We start from the raw sequence: 16,221 nt of genomic DNA, 5'->3' as shown, positions 1-16,221 counted from the left end.
GTGTAGATGAACATGACTCTCTTAACAGCAAAGATGAATAGCTAATTTCCAGGTCAGCTTTTTTAATTCTCTGTCAAGGAGGTGACCTGCTCAGCTGAGCGTCAACACTACCCACAGCAGCAGGTTCAAATCCCAGCGCTGTCTTCTCTGCCCTGCATAAAGAAATCCAGTTGTCTAGCACGGCGGTCAATCAGTCTGAACATTTGAGGAGAGGGCTATAAGAGTCCCCAGAACAATAATAGAGTTCCTTGTGAAATGTCTTAAGGCTCTTTTTAAAATGACAGCACTTTTAATTGAAGTTTGCTAAAACTACCAAATATATAGAAACTGTGTCTGGCACTAGAAAGGTTAAGCTGCAGGAGGTTGAAGGCTGGAGAAGATGTGGGGAAATATCATTATCTACTTGCACTTGTCTTATACCTTTTCCAAAAGGTCCAATTTTTGGCTCCTGACAGATAAAAGATGCTGTGCTGTGGGGATCTTTGACATGCACAGTTTGGATATTTTAATACCCTTCCATACACATGCCCAGTTCATTACTGGCCTACATCCAGGAAACAGTTTTATTTAATCATTGCTGTATTAAAATTGTGAAACAATTGTCATAAAAAGGGAACGGATATGTAGTTAATATTTGTCTTTCTAGAACATGAGGTAGTTTAAATATTTGTGTAATTGCAGTGTCACAATCCATTATAATTCATCCACTTTAGCACCTTTCTTGGGAAAAAGGCCATTGAGATTGTCAGTTTGTGACAAAGGCCAATGACCCAAACTCCTGCTCCAGCAGTTGATGTTCCCAAGTAAAATACAATCATTTAGAACGGTATAAGTGATATACAAAATTTAAGTGACCTTTTGGCCGGATGAGTTTGTCCTAGTGACTAGTTACCTAGAGAAAGCATGCTCAGAGGAGAACAGTGGTCAGAAAGGTCAAGAAAGCTTCCCATTTTGCCCCCTTTTGAAAACTTCTTGTAAGTCAGAGAAGTGAAGATGCCATGAGATGCTCCAGAGAAATCAATAAGAAAATTCAGCTGGAACGGTAACAAAATCCATGTCATGTAAAGTGAATTTAGACCTAAGGTTTAATGCCATTATCTTAAAAGGGCATCTCTCTACATTCTGCTCAGCACTGTGATAGTACAGTGAAGAACAGCTTGAAAAGGTGTTTTTCAGGAGGAGGTGTGAGTACTGGAGAGTTTGGAGGATTAACCTTTCAGTTGTGGAGACCAGGGCTGTGAGAGGTGGATATGAGTAAGTGAAGGCTGCAAGGCTATCATCATGGACAGAGCCGACAAGGTTACAAAACAGTTTGTGCGATTAGCCAGGAGCCACAGCAGAATCAGTGACAGAAGTGAAAACAGATTAGAAATTCTGCAGCTTTGAAGACAGGAACCAGAACTCTGGCTAAAGAATAAGGTTAGTTTACTCAGAGGTATTCCTGTGCTAATGAACAGGGGCCAGGGGTCTGAATCCAGCCAGTAAAGCTGATCCAGAAAGCAGAACTACAGGTGAGAGAAGGACCGACACTGGAGGCATTAGCAAGTCCAGGGTGTGCCCATGCAAAGATTGTAGCTACTATTTCCTTACTCCATATTTCCTTTACCACTCTCTCTCTATCACTTGTCCCTTCTTCCTTTCATCCTGGCATACATAACCACTTTACGAAGTAAAGGTGGGGATAAGGTGAGAAACCTTTGCAGTTTTACTGCTCAGGAGAGCCGAGCACTAACCATGAAGTCCAAGGAGCTTTGACAGACTAACCAACTTCAGTGACTGTTTGCCGAATTTCCTGTGTTTTCCCGTGTCTGTGAACCACACCCTTTCAGTCCCTGAAAGATGATTGCTACTCTTCTAAGGTCTAGAAGACACAACAGAATTGTCATTCCTTTTGCACTGTGGAGTTATGGGTTGATCCCAGCATTAATGGTGCCTGGCTACTGCCTATACTGTTCTCTAATCCTCAAAAATTTTCCATATTCCACATATGCTACAATTAAAATGTTTTAGAGAGCAATTTAACCCTGGGAAGAAAGAAGCAGGAATATTCCATAAATCCACTAAAATCTACTGGAATAAGGAAGGCTTTAGAAAAGGCAAAAGGAGAAAATGAAGTTACTTCAAAAGACAAATGGGACACAGCATAGGATGTGCATGAGAGGCAGTTTGTCGCTGTCCCTTAGTGCCACCTCTGGCTCAGGAGGTCCCATGACTGCAGTCCATAAGCAGTCACGGAGAGCACACCAAGGAACTTTCATTGCCTAATGGCTTATTTCTGGGGCTCTTCTCCAGGCAGTTGCTGCTGCCAGATACTGGATCCTGAGTGAAACAACTTTTGGGTCTCACCCAGAGCAGCTGTTGGGATGGTCACATCCCGATATGTTCCTGGAAGGCAGCTCTGACTACATAAGCTGGAAAGAGATCTCAGTCCAGGAGGAAACAGTATGAGCAGTATGAGCAGTTCACAATGACTGTGCTCTAAAAACATGTGTTTACCTTTGACAGTTCCAAGAAAATTTTTCTGAAATCAGGTCTGCAATTGCTGACCTATTTTTCTAGTTACAAAGCAAATGATTTTTGAGGAAAAAGTGACCAAAATTGAAGCCAATTTTCCCATGTCCCAAAATAAGGAGCCAAATGGGGATGACATCTCCGGGGTGCCCTGTATGGTTGTGAACAATATTCCTTGTAATTGAGCAGCCCTTAGGCAAGGGAGAGGGAGGTGAAGCCCTGTCTCAGCCACACATACATCCCAGCCCAGGCAAAGAGCTCAGCTCCACTTGGGTGAGGAGCTCTGTGAATGACACAACAAATGGAAATCCAGGCCTGAAATGGTCTCCTGCCCAGCTTTGTGAAACACTATATTATCATTTGATGCAATTATGTCATTAACTAATTTTCAAATTTGCATAGAACCATTAATTTAATCTTTAAATAAATAGTATGGATTTAGAGCCAGTGAAAGCCCTCCAGATTAACTGCTTGGTGAATGAAGCCTTCCGCTTATCTGTGAGACAGCAGCAGGACCAGCTTTATCCCTATGCTGACCTGCCAGCATACTGCAACCTTGATTTGACAGATAAGTGCACAGTGTCTTCTGAGGAGCTGGAGGAAGGAGCTCAGCTCCCTGATTCAGACACCTCATAATCTCTCTTGGGCTATTACTGCACATCAGGGCAGAAAGTTCTCACAGAGTGCAGCTGGCACTGAGACTCATCTCACTTCCTGTGCTTGAATCTCAGCATCTTCAGAATTGAAGCGACTAGCAAGTTGTCACAGGGAGCCAGAAATGGCCCCTCTACAAAATGAACACTCCGCATCCGTGAGCAGCCACAGCAGAATAGCACTTTCACATGTTCTCACACTGTCTTATTGTCCTCTGCCACCCACCTCACTTAAGCTATTTATGCCGTGCTCTACACAAGATACTCACACCTCCTTAGAGACGGGGAAGACAGACAACTGGTTGGATTAGCTCCACTGCCTGGAAGCTGCCTCCGCAACCACTGCTCTCTTGCAAGTTGCAGAGGGAGGCAGCCATTGTGTTGAGGAGGGCCAAAAGATCCTTGTGTACCTGCTTGGTGGTAGATGGAGCTGGATTCCCTAATCTACCCATCACAGCTGGGCAGGTTGACAGCTAACAGACCTTCTCCCTTCATCTGGAAAATACACAGGGCCTACACCACTAGAGGAGGAAGAGGAGGAGGAGGATCCAGGCACTTACTCCAGTGCCTTTGCGAAATCCCAGAACCACAACATAACCATGACAACTGCCACTCTGCAATCAGAGGAGTGAGTACTAAAAGACAGTTGCTGCCAGCCATGAGGAATGGCAGACAAAAAGCAGAGGTAGAAGCTAACAGAAAGGGGGTGACTTGGCAGCCTCTGGTGTGAAAACAGACCCTGTGCCTTGCACCACTGCCTGGGAGGCACACATGGCTCTTGGTTGCTCTTATTATTCCCTGCAACCCTTCAGCATGACTCTTGACAGAAAAATTACCAAATGTAATGCACTTGTGACTTAGTTAATTTGCACCTGTATCTAATTTCAGACCTGCTAGAATAACAGAGCAGTTCTGTAATCAAAAATGGAGAAAAAAAAAAAGCCAAACCTGCCAGTCACTGGCTGCTGCAGGGGAAACTGCCCCCACTTAACACAGGGACCCCATGCAAGAGCTTTGCATGAAGGTCACAGCAGGACACAGAGGTTTCCCTGAGAAGGGACAAAGCAAACTCCCATATGTGGGACTCAGAGTGAGCCTATAGCGATTCTCAGTGGCAGCAGGCAGCAGTGTACTCCTCCCTGCTTTCTCAGTCAGTCAGTTTCCTAAATGTCTCTGCACTTTCATTTTGGGAGATGGTTCTGAGCAGTTTACAATTGTCTACTTGTAGCTAGCAGCCTTGACTTTCTGAGAGCCAGAGGGTACCATATTTCATCATCAGAGAAAGCACTAATGAGACAAAGTCCCTCTGGCTCTTGATTGTGGCTCATTAGGGTACTAGTCACGATGCCTCAGTTTCCCCTCGAGGCTCTGTGAAGCCAAAGCTGTTAGACCTCATGTGTCATTTTTAATCCTCTTCCTCAGTCCCTGCAAGGGTCTATCTCCTCCACAGTATTCAAGACACAAAAGATTTGAGAAAGTCAAAACCACTTTGCTTTTGGCAGGTCTCCCAGCCTTACCCACACTAGTGCCAGTGTGCTCAGCCCAGCCTGCCCAGGATCCAGCCACCACACAGTGTGTCACACCAGCTCACAGACCTAATCTGGGCTCACCATGGGACCTTGGGCTGGCCTCAGTCTGCCCAGCCAGGGCCAGCAGCTGCCTCTCCTTCATTGCCTGGCACAGAGCTGTGGTGGCAAAAATGTTCTTTCTGAAGGAAATCAACAAGGAAGAGCTTTGGTTTACTTCTTGACCAACTTCCATGTCCAGCCTTCCCCAAAGAGGGCCTATCTATATCTGCCTCACTTTCTGGTGTCCCCTCCCTGCATGGATCCCATTGCAGCATCTCCAGATATTCCTTGCATCCTGATGACCCTTAACCCAGGTGCAATTCTATCCTGTCACATGAACACTAAATCATCTCAACCCATCCCCAATCTTCTTCCTACACCTTCCCTCAGTAGCATCTGCTTTCCTGTAGCACAATCACCCAGCTCCTTCCCCACTGAGTGTGGTGATTAACCCCAGTCATCTCCACCCTGAGGGGAGCTGGAGGCAATACAGACACACATACAGCACGGAGCAGCCTGCACTTTTCTGCTTTGAAAGACCAACTGCCTTTAATAGAGCTGCATAGAGAAAGCAGATTGGGACACAAAACATTTTGAAATCTTCAGACAAAAGGGGTTAATGCATCATTAACATCGATTTCTTTGGTTGAAACGTATGTTAAGCACAGGTCTTGGAATATGTAAGTCTGATGTTTAACCTTGTCTTTCTCACTGACTCTACATCTCTAACCCTGCTCAATCATTTCTAGGCTAAAAGGAGGTGGGTTCTAACTGTCCTGCCTTGCCAGGCTGGCTGCTGTGACAGCCTGTAGATCTCTGTAAATGTAAAGGGCATTATCTATCTATAGATGTAGGCATTATCTATCTATAATAGCCTCCAAACTCAGCATCCTGCAATAGCACATGTATCACAGCAATATGCTCCCTGAGGTCCTTCCACATCACAGCCTTGCTTCTCTCCATGTGAAAGTGCTCTCCTGGGTAGCCTGTGCAGACAATATCTGCCCATTACAGCTGAAGATGAGGGTTGAACCACGAGGAAGGAATTTCAGACGCTGTCTTGGGATGTCCTCACACATCATGCTGTTATCCAGTGGTCTTCTCTGCACTGGAATACAGTTCCAGGAGTGGTTGCTCACTCATCCAGGGAGAATGGCACAAAGCACAACTGCTGATCCATGTTGATCATCTCATCACTGCTGAAATTTCCTCCCAGTGATGTCCTGCAGCAACAGAACTCGGAGAGAAGTCTGGGTGAAGGATATGCACTTCTGTCTTCAAAGGGACAGCTGAATCCACCACTCTCAGCCTGACATAGAAGCACAAAGGCCACGAAAAGACCATGCCAGCATTCACACCGGATCCACAAGAGATAATGACTATGGGGAGTGAGGCAAACTCAGGGCACTGAGCAGTGTCAAGGATTTCCCTTCCTGTCATATTTGGCTCCAGCAAACCCTCTCCTTCAGGAAGCTGAAGAACTGTTTCACGTTCACAGTACCTGTGCAGGAATTCTATGCCAAATAGCCTTTATGTGAAAGAGTCTTCCTATGCTTAGAACAACTAGCGCAGGGGACCTGGAATCCTCTTAAGCTGTGTTGACTCATGACTGGGTAACTACCTACTGCCCTGCTCCTCTGAGACAAGCACCTACCTATGGGCTGGTATTCATCAGTCCTCCTAGTTTCAGTCCTAGCAAAGAGGCCAAGCCTCAAGTACCCCAGGGAAACCAATATGGGAGAACTGTAGTGTATCTCAGGATCCAGAGCTATCAATCCAGTGCTGCAGTGGGGAGATACAAAATCTTTAATTAACTTTTACTCACTTGCTCCTAGCACTGGTGGAGGTGGGTGGATGTGATCGTTGCTCAAGGGAGGATTCTTCCCTCCCCCTGCTTTTGAATTCCCAAGCAATTAGTGCTCTGTATAGAGCAACATAAATAGAACTCCTCAGACCTAGAGGGTTTTAGTTTTGTTTTGGGATGGGTTTGCCTTCCTACCTGTTCTATCAAATACCAAGCAATTTATGGACCACTTTGCATGTGTTTGCACACCGTTTTTGCATCTCAACTGACAACCTACATGCTTTTTTAATTAAAATTTTATTGGCTTTTCCATGAGTGATGTACCTACTGTAAGTAAGCACGGTTCAGTACAGATAACATGTGGTTTGCTTAGCTATCTTGCAGGAGATTATTTCTGTTATCATTGTAAGTTGATTATTGTAATTATTGAAAGAGAGAATGCTGACAGAGAGAGATCATGCAGAAGGAAAATGGGGGGGGAATTAAAAGATAATAATAAAAGATAATAATGGTTTCCTTTGTTCTTATTTTTCTCTTGACAGCCTACTGTACATGCTAAATTCCAGTTTAATGTTAGAGTCAATCCCTCCTGTTGCTAACACACCCCCATCAATAACACAAGGTCTTTAAACCCTGGATGCCTGCAATTAAATTCGATATCAAAGAAAGCCAGAAACTGCCTCTCTTGTTAGTACTACCAGCCCTCTGAGTATCTCAAAATGCTTCTTTTCACCTCTTTCTTCCTAATTCGTTTGATATTTTTAACCTTCTTTAGAAATCGTATGGCTTGAGTGTACACAAAATTAGAGAAAAGTATTATGTGCAGGGGGTAATGTGTGTGCATGAAAAGACTGAGGGAGAGAGATTATACACTGCACCGATAACCATGTGGTCCTGGCAACACTTTGAGGCCAATGTATGGAATGGGAAGGTGGAAACCCCTGAAGGCCAGTCACAATGCTGTTGGTGGAACACTGTGCTACCCTGTGCTTGTCAGGAGGGACAGGTGTTCCAGGGGCAGTAAACACTCCCTGTTCCTGAGAAAAGCAAGGGAGTCTACACGTGCTGGTCCTCTCAGTAAGAAAAGTGCTAACTGTGGCACGTGGGGGTTTTTTTCCACATTACAGAGACAGTGGCCAATGCTTACAACTACTGGAGGAAGATATCAGAAACAATCATCATAGGAAATGGCAAGACTCTCATACAATTCAGATGGTGTTGATAAGGTTACTTTTTTAGATACTTTGATCCAGGCTACTAGGGCTTTCAAGGACTGAGACTTTGAACTTTACTGTATATTCTCTTAAAACATGAGAGGAGGGGACGGCACAACCAGCTTGAGCTACTGGAGCGTTCTGGGCTGCAGCAATGTCTCCCACATCCCGATGACTTTGTACTCAATTGGGTTAGCAAAAAGGGGAAAAGCATAGGTCCTTGTGGGACAGCACCACATCCAGGCATTAGCAGTAGTGATATATGTTCACATCTCTACTAACTGGGGTATGTCTCACTGAACCATTCTCACCAGACTGCAACCCCCTCCTCAGCAGGGATATGAAGGGTTTCATGGTCAACAGAGTCAAACACTGCAGAGACATGAGCGGGAAATCTGTCCTCTGTGTATCAAACGCAGAAGTGCCACAAAAGCAGTTTTATCTAATGTTCTGGCCTGACTCCAGCCAGAGCCCCTGTGTCATTCCAGGAACACTGCAAGCAGCAAACCTCACTCAGGCTGGGGGGTCAGAAGTGAAGCCATCCTGCTAGCAGCTACTCAGATCCTTCTCAGAAAATCCTCCCAACAGAGCAAGCCCCACGAAACCGATCTGAAAAACAAAAACCAAGAAATCAATGCTGTGCTCTTTACAGTTTTTCTGCGGTAAATAAATACTGCATTACCTACACTGTGCTCACATTAAAGGATTTTCTTCACTATGGGTGGTTACTCACTTCAGCATATTTGGCATTTGCTTCCCCTCTCTGCCAGAGGACCTGATTTGTGGTGTCTCATGAAACTTCAAAATGAAGTGCAGCTCTCCTTTCCTCTCACAGAAAAGGAGACTAACAAGCTGCACACCCTTGCTCACCTCTCCCAGAGAGGGAGGGCTACAGCCCATGTTATTGCTTTATAATGACATGACTATTTACGGTTGCAAAAGTTCTTGTCATGGTTCCTCTAGTGAAGAGGAGAAAGACGGGAGATAAGACTTTGAAGGTCAAAACAAATGGGCAAACTAAGAGAGTATTTTTTTCACTGGGGGGAGTGAGGGGAGAGACGAGGAAAATATTCCCCTTGAGATCGTCTGCGAACATAAAAAAGCGGTAGGGATCAAACCTGATTTTCATTTGAGGGGTAAAAATCTGGAGATCAGACTGTAAATATATTGACAAATAACCAATTTTACCTTGCCTTCATTATCTAGCAGTGCCCATCCTGACCTGCAGGAAGCAAAGCAATGAAAGAAACTGGAAGGAAAACATTTTTAAATTAACCCAGATTTCTCAAACCACCTTAAACAGGCAAACAAACAAATGAAACAGCCTGAACAGTCACTCACTTCTTGGATGCAAGCTCACGTCAACTTTTATTTTTCTGAATTGATTTGCTTGTTTGTATTGCTTGCCATTTTTATTTTTTGGTCCCTGAAAACGTTGTAAAAACCAACTAATAGGGGTACAAAATAGTAGGTTTTATGTACCTTGCAGAAACTTGTATGTGATGCAGTTTGTTAAGATCTCTGCCGTTCCCCCAGCAGTGTGTCAGGTTTGTCTAACACCCAGCCCCTGAGTTACAGGTTTACGGTGCCGATTTATAGCGTTGTAAGTTTAATATAGTGGCGCGTTGTAAAACGGCTTCTTCTTCTTCTTTTTTCCTCTTTTTTTTTTTTTTTTTTCCCCTCCCTTCCCTTAATTAATATTTCAGATCCCAGGAAAGCGCCACAAGGGCAGGCGGCAGGAGCAGGGCTATAATTTACGGAGCGCCTGGGGCACAGCCCGGGGAGCGGGATCCCGGCGCTGGGGCGGGCGGGGCCGCCCGGGGCAGTGCTGCCCCCTCCCGGCACCGCGCGGCACCGCGCCCGCCGCGGCCCCCGGGGGGTGGGCAGTGTGACAGCGACAAGCTCCATCACCCCCCAGGCGCCTTCAGGGTACTGAGCGAGCATTGTTTAAAAAGCGATAATAATTTTAGGGGGAAAAAAAAAAAAAAAAAAAGAGAGTGCTTCCTAATTTAAAAGAAACAGCCAACCCCGCCCAAGATGGGGTCAACCAGAAAATTGTAAAAATTGGATAGACACAACCCCCTTAATCCCCTTTTGCTGCTAACGTTAGCATTGAAATGTAAACAAGTGGGGCAAAAGCCAAAACATGGCAGCCCTTGTGCACTGGGAGTAAAACATCAGCTTTAGGCACAGGAGCTCTTTCCTGCGCCTGACTGATCCGTCTGGAAAGACTGTGCTGTGGTGGGGATCATGCCATGTGCTGGGGCCATCTCTTCAAGGCCTTCACCTCCCTGGGGTTTACCTCCAGCACAACAGGACACTCCTGAGATGCTAGGGAACATCAAGGTAAACACAGGAAAAACAGCAGCATTGCTGCTACTTTGTAATAGAATGCTAGATACCCTGAGTTGGAAGGGGCTCACAAGGTTTATCAAAGTCCAGCTCCTGGCCCTGCATGGGACAGCCCCAAGAATCACACCGTGTGCCTGAGAGCACTGTCTAAATGCTTCTTGAACTCTGTCAGACTCCATACTGTGACTTTTAAGTCTCCTTATTTGCCATTCTCCAGTGAGTTGTTTTCCCCAGAGACTAGTGGGATCTAACAATACCGCTTGCAAAACCAAGCTGTATTGTCTTACAAGAGAGGTGATGTGGGAGAAGTAAATTGCAAAGTGAAGATGCTTCAGGGACAGAGGAAAGAAGAGATGCTTTGGCTTTCACTGCTGACCCTCTGTCACTGAGCACCCTCTACTCTGAACAGCTGCTTGCCATTAGCCGTGCCCATCACTAGAGTCAGCTCCTGCTTTAGTCCCTGCTTCTCTCTGTCACTCTTCTCTCCTTCCCTAGAACACCAATTTGTCTGATTGTTTGCAATTAACTGTTGATTATGGTGCACAGAAGTCCAAAGAGGATAATTAAAAACCGTTCAGCCAACAGCAGTGGAAAGAGTCTGCTGCTGTAGAAGAGAGAACAGTGCACAGCAAGCATATCCCTGCTTAGGGCAGGACAACAACACCTGGTGAGAACTAACCAGGCTGGTGTGCAGAGGTAGGCAGGGTGCAAGGAGGGCAGAGCAAGCCAGAGGCTGGTGGTGATCTGGTGATCTCAGAGAGCTCGGATGAAACGTTGCAGCTTACTGCTCCCACCCCCAGAACGTGTAAACAGGGGTCGTTCCCCATCCCATTATACCAACACGACCAGGAGCCCTGCAAGTACAACATGCACCTAGGTCCGTAGCAGCAGCATCAAGTCCCTGAGCAATTTCATCAATAACTTTGCTGAATGGGTTGAAGAAACACACTTTTCTGCCTTCTCTAGCAGCATCTCTTTTTAGACAAATTGTCAGTGGAAAACCTTTCAAGAAATCACCTTGCTGTGAAATACGCTTTTGTTGCATGAAATAAAGCACCCAGGCAAATGCTGCAGCTGATAATACAAAGTGCCCACTCAGTCCTGTGTCAACACAGATCATTTTTATACACAGTAATAGACAACATGGGGTGTTGAGGAGGAGCCTGGGCAGGAACAAAGTACACATGATAAATTTAAACCTTGGAGGACCAAGTGCAGGAAGCAGAGTTTTATTGAGGGACAGGCATTTTGCCTTCCCGGTTATACAAAAAAGAATTACAAGTCAATTAGAATGAAGAAAAGTCTATCCAGCTGTATGCAGTAAGCTGACTCTAAACATAGACCTCAGAGCCTCTCTCAGATGACACCTGTAAACAAGAACAGACTGTGACTCTGCAAAGGGAAGTGGGAGGAGGAGTCTGCAGGTAGGACTGCTGTTTATCTCTAATAGTGTCTCAGAAACTAAAAAAAAAAATAGCTTTTCCAAATGAACCATGTATCCAGAAGGATATACTGAATTTGCTCCACCATGGGTGAAACCAAGTCTTGGTACGTGGTCAGCTGAGCCAACACAGATGTGTCAGCTGAAAGGAAGAGATCTTCTTCCTTGGCCCCTTGTCTTTCTTTAGCTCCTGACTTCTCCTGATCCTGTGAGCTAACCCCTCCACTTCCTGGCCCCTTGATCCAACTCTTGGTGCTCAGCAAACCCTCCAGTGAACTATATGAATCATTAGCCTGGCAGGATATGATCCTAATTTCTGGGATGGTTTCTGCTATCTTGAGTTAAAGCCACTCAGGGTATGACACACACAAGGTAAGGATGTTAGATGCAGCTGGAAGAAAAAAATCTTCCTTCAAAGGAAAATAGCACAATGCCAAAGCCTAGTGAAATGTTTCAATACATGGTGAGAATTAAACCTCAAGTAAATCTCAACCTTGACCTGTATTTTGGTGATCATCTTGTACCCCAGATACAACAAGTGATGCACAAATGGGTAAAAATGAAGAATAAAAAAAATAATTGAACTGCTTTGATTTTCAAAGAGAGGTTCAGGACGGCCCAGCTATGGTTATAATGAGCATCCTTTTTTTCCTCCATGGGAGATCTGTAGGGATATAGTTGCTATAAAGATAAGGGCTCAACAAACTGGTAAGACATGATTGCAGGAACTGTGCCATGCTGCTACAACAAAGCATAGTTCGAGACACAGATACAATATTTTCTCTGAGAAAGGTGGAGCTAATTGCAAATTCTCTTGGTTTCACAGAAATCTTCTTCTTGGATTCGTTTCATGAAGCCTAAGCAAAGAAAATGTGAACAGCTGGGATACCAGAGACAGAGTGAAAAGGAGCAGGAATTCTGTGCAGAAGAAAATGCAAAAATACAAACTGAATGAGGCTTGGTACATCAGGGATGAACTCCGCTTTGACTTTTTTTAATAATATCCCACAGCCTGAAGACACAATGCTAGTGCTATAAGAAAATAGCTCTCCTCTGAAGCCTGATGTTTCAAAAGAATCAAGGCTTAAAGTGCCATTAGATATTTGTTTAAGGACTAACACATTTAGCAGCTGTAAAACCTAACTATAATGTCTTGCTGTTTGTCCACTAAATCACATTATGCTGTAGCGGTGGGAGGTATACTCTGCTTAGCTGTCCTGCCTGTCCCCAAAACTAGAGTTTTCTCCCTGAATGTGCCACTAGCATTGTATGGTTCTTGTTCTAGACCTTGCATGTAGGGCTGGTCAGGAAGGATGTGAGAAACATTTTTGAAATATCTGACCTTCTGCCAGGTGGCTCAGGAGCAACACAGGCAAGACTTGAACTGAGATTAAAAAGGAACACATTTTATTTTGTAAGAATTCAAGAAGCAAAGGGTAACTTCTGAAACACAGATCTGTGGGACACTCATTGATTCCAGTGACACAATGCCTTGCCCACAGTTTTACTGATGTCCGCACTATCGGATGATAGACGGGTCTAAAGGGGATGAGAGTTTTCTCATGACCGGTGTTATCCTAAAAGAAAGCAGGCTGCCTATGTTTCATTTACAATTTCAGCAGAAGCCTTGCTCTCTTGCACCTAGTCTGCTTTGGTCCGTGGATCCTATCCAATAGGAAGTTTCATCAAAACTTGATTACTCACTGAATCTATGTTAGAGTGGACTGCTAAGTCCCGACGTCCTGACATTCAGGCTGCTAAAATGTGACACCTTGAAGCCTCAAGTCTTCATGTCAAGCATCTAATTTACCTCGGTCACTGACAAGCTTTCATTCCATTCAGAGAAGCTGTTCTCGGTGTTTATGAAGTCACCCTTACAGCCCAGACTAGCTTTTCTGCTGAGCCTCATAGCCCAGTGACAATTTTAAAGCTTTCTCCACTGCTGTGGATGTGCCAGACCCAGAACTGACAATCCTCAGAATTCAAATCAATAAATCATTCCCCAAAGTTGTGAGTTTTGTCCAAAAGTTGTAAGAACAGATAGATTACTTAGGGACAATTTCAATTTCCCTGAGTCTGTATTTCCCTATGAGTAGCTGGCTGGAGATCTGGGCTTTTTAGAAAGAAGGAAAGAACAAAGACATTAATTCCTTGCTCCAGGAGACAGACCTGCAAGATATCAGAGATCCGTAAAATCCTGAGCTGGCAACACCCCCAGCTCCGGGGTCTCTAAAGTGCCACTGCGTGAAATCAGCCATCATATCTCATCAGCACAGAGCAAATACAAAGTTTATTGTGTAATCATTGTTTCTGGAAGAATTATCTATTCTTTATCTCTGTGAGAGCGTGAGAGATTAAGTTTGGAAGCCTATTAGCCACCGCTGAAATGCCATTGTTATCATTCACTGTTAATCGTCATGCCTGGCTCTAATGCACTTAATCAGAGCAGTTGACACTTGGGCTCTAAATGAGAGTCAGCCAAGCGGGAGAGAGGAGGCAAATGCCCATGGCTATTGCATGGAGCTGGCATCTTCTGCTCATGACAGCTTTTGAGTTAAATAAAGACCCCAGCAGCAGGGTGGGAACTCCTGTCAGATTTTTCCAGATCCCTAACTGATTACAGCTGGTCTTGGCAGTACGTTTAAATGGCACAAGGAAGATAGCAGAAAAGTTCCCTGTCATGAAACATCCAACACAGAACTAACAGACATGCTGAGGAAGCCAGCCCCTGGTCAGGGAAAATGTTTCTTGGGGTCTTTTTGGAAACTCCTGCCTGCCAGCTGTTAATGGATGGGGCTGAATTGCAGTCTGCATGTTAATGAGCCTATTATGAAAAGCACTTTATCTTGTGACAAAGGTGGATTTAATGGAGTTGAAAGGTTTCCCAGAGTAAATTTCTAAATGTCCTAATAACGCGATGAAGACTCCATTAGTGTATTTATTAATTAAGACACAGCCACGTTTCAGCAAGGCTGTTTCAGCAACCCAGGATGTGAACCTCCCAGTACAGGAAGCTCACAAAGACATGTCCTGCAACCTGAAGATGAGAGTGTGAAGTTGTGCGTCACAGCCCAAAGGATCTCCTCACAATTCTGGGCCTCATGGGTGGATCGCTATAGCAAAATATCATCTTTTAGCTTGAAACATCTTGTTAGAGCAGAGCAAACCAGAAGCTGGAAAAGCCTGCTTTGTGCTGCACAAACATGTGGAATCCAGGCCAGAAGAGACCACTAAACAGTGCAGCGTAACCTTTTAGAAGCCCTTAACATGATGTTCCTTACCTCATCTTGCACCTTTGCTTCCACTCTACTTTATCTGGCAATAATTCTCACTTTGAGGTTTATCAGGAGATCTGGGTGCTTATCAACCAAATACTCCAAAACACCTCCTCAGTCTGTCTGTCACTGATGAAGTTCTGGAGTGGGATGAGGGCCTGTCTCATGTAGGTTTGTAGGTTCGAGCCATATCTCACAATTCCCTAGGTATTCCCCATTGTTTCTCTGGACTATTTTGATGAGGCTTTTGCCTCTACCATGACTCCTCCAGCGAATGTGATAGTCATGTCAGCTTCTACAGTGCTACTATGACATGTACCAATTGCTATTCTTTGCATGCCTGGGCTCAGATCCTTTAAAGGTCAATCTCAAGGCTAAGACTGATTCCTTTGTCTCAGGATTGACGCTGGTCTTTTTACCCTGCTGGTCAGAGGACTCTTCTATCTTAGATGCTCTGGCTCAGTTTCCATTTAAATTGTCCAAAGGAGAAAGGAACCATGACAATTGTTCTACAGCACTGTCAGATAGAGGACATCTTTCTTTGTCTTTCAGATTATGATTTGGCTTAATAGTGAAGTGTGAATGACTGCAGGCTTTCTGTGGGTTTGCTGGAGTCAAACTTTTGAACTCTTTCCTCTCCTAGGAACTAGCACACTCAGAGGTGAGGAAAACAAGGTGTGCAATTAACATAAAATTCTGGCACGATATCATGATTCACAGTATCACCTGGGTTTTCCTTTCAGCGCTCATCACCTTTGTCTCTTACTGAGTGCCTTCTGTGCACAGAATACCTATGTTTTCAATTCGCATCTCATTTGGCAACCATACACCTGTTAAAAAACCCTTGCAAATACAACTGCTCACAACTTTTCACTGACAAGGAGAATGTGGTCTTTCCTACCTCCACCAAAAACTCCAGTTGGGAAACTTGCTGTGAAAGCAGCTGCACGGATCTATAGGAGATGCTTTCCTTCATGCCAATTGGCTCATTAGTAATTTTAAAGGAAGGGTTTAAAAGTCTGTTTAATTTGGAAAAGGGGACTAAATAGTATCCTTCAACCCAGTTTCACTCCAAGCTCTCAGCTGCATTTTAATTAACTTTACTATCTCCAGCAATCCAAAAGCATTTTCAGTCAAAAGAAGAAACAATATTTCTTCTATAGTACCTTCTATTCAAGATTGAATTATCATATCATCCTATCGTTATTGCCTTTCTTTGCTGTTGGATGAGCTGACCCAAGGCACTGTGAAGCAGCATGTCTCCACTGACAACGACCAGTGGTGGGACAGACTCCATCCCACTGGCCCTGACTCACAGTCCATTCCTACGCACTCATACTGTCTCATTTGAAGGCATCATGAAAGAGCCCATGCTGCTTGAGCCCTATTTTGTGGCTAGCATG

The 16,221-nt window shown here is 44.6% G+C and overlaps 1 long non-coding RNA gene across 4 annotated transcripts in view; it reads right to left on the bottom strand.

Moving 5' to 3' along the window:
• LOC135412367 (uncharacterized) overlaps positions 1-16,221 on the bottom strand; it is a 94,965-nt gene that overhangs the window by 19,943 nt on the left and 58,801 nt on the right. For 2 of the 4 annotated variants that reach the window (XR_010429612.1, XR_010429613.1), the window contains exon 3: positions 8,173-8,359. The exons of the other annotated variants lie outside the window; for them this stretch is intronic. This is a non-coding gene — a long non-coding RNA (uncharacterized LOC135412367). Of the gene's footprint in view, positions 1-8,172; positions 8,360-16,221 lie in introns of those variants that run through there. 4 annotated transcript variants of the gene reach the window in all.

Source organism: Pseudopipra pipra, chromosome 3 (genome assembly GCF_036250125.1).
Source record: "Pseudopipra pipra isolate bDixPip1 chromosome 3, bDixPip1.hap1, whole genome shotgun sequence".
Classification (NCBI taxonomy): domain Eukaryota; kingdom Metazoa; phylum Chordata; class Aves; order Passeriformes; family Pipridae; genus Pseudopipra; species Pseudopipra pipra.
The sequence above is the reverse complement of the archived record's forward strand: the minus strand, read 5'-3'. Positions and strand labels throughout refer to the sequence as shown.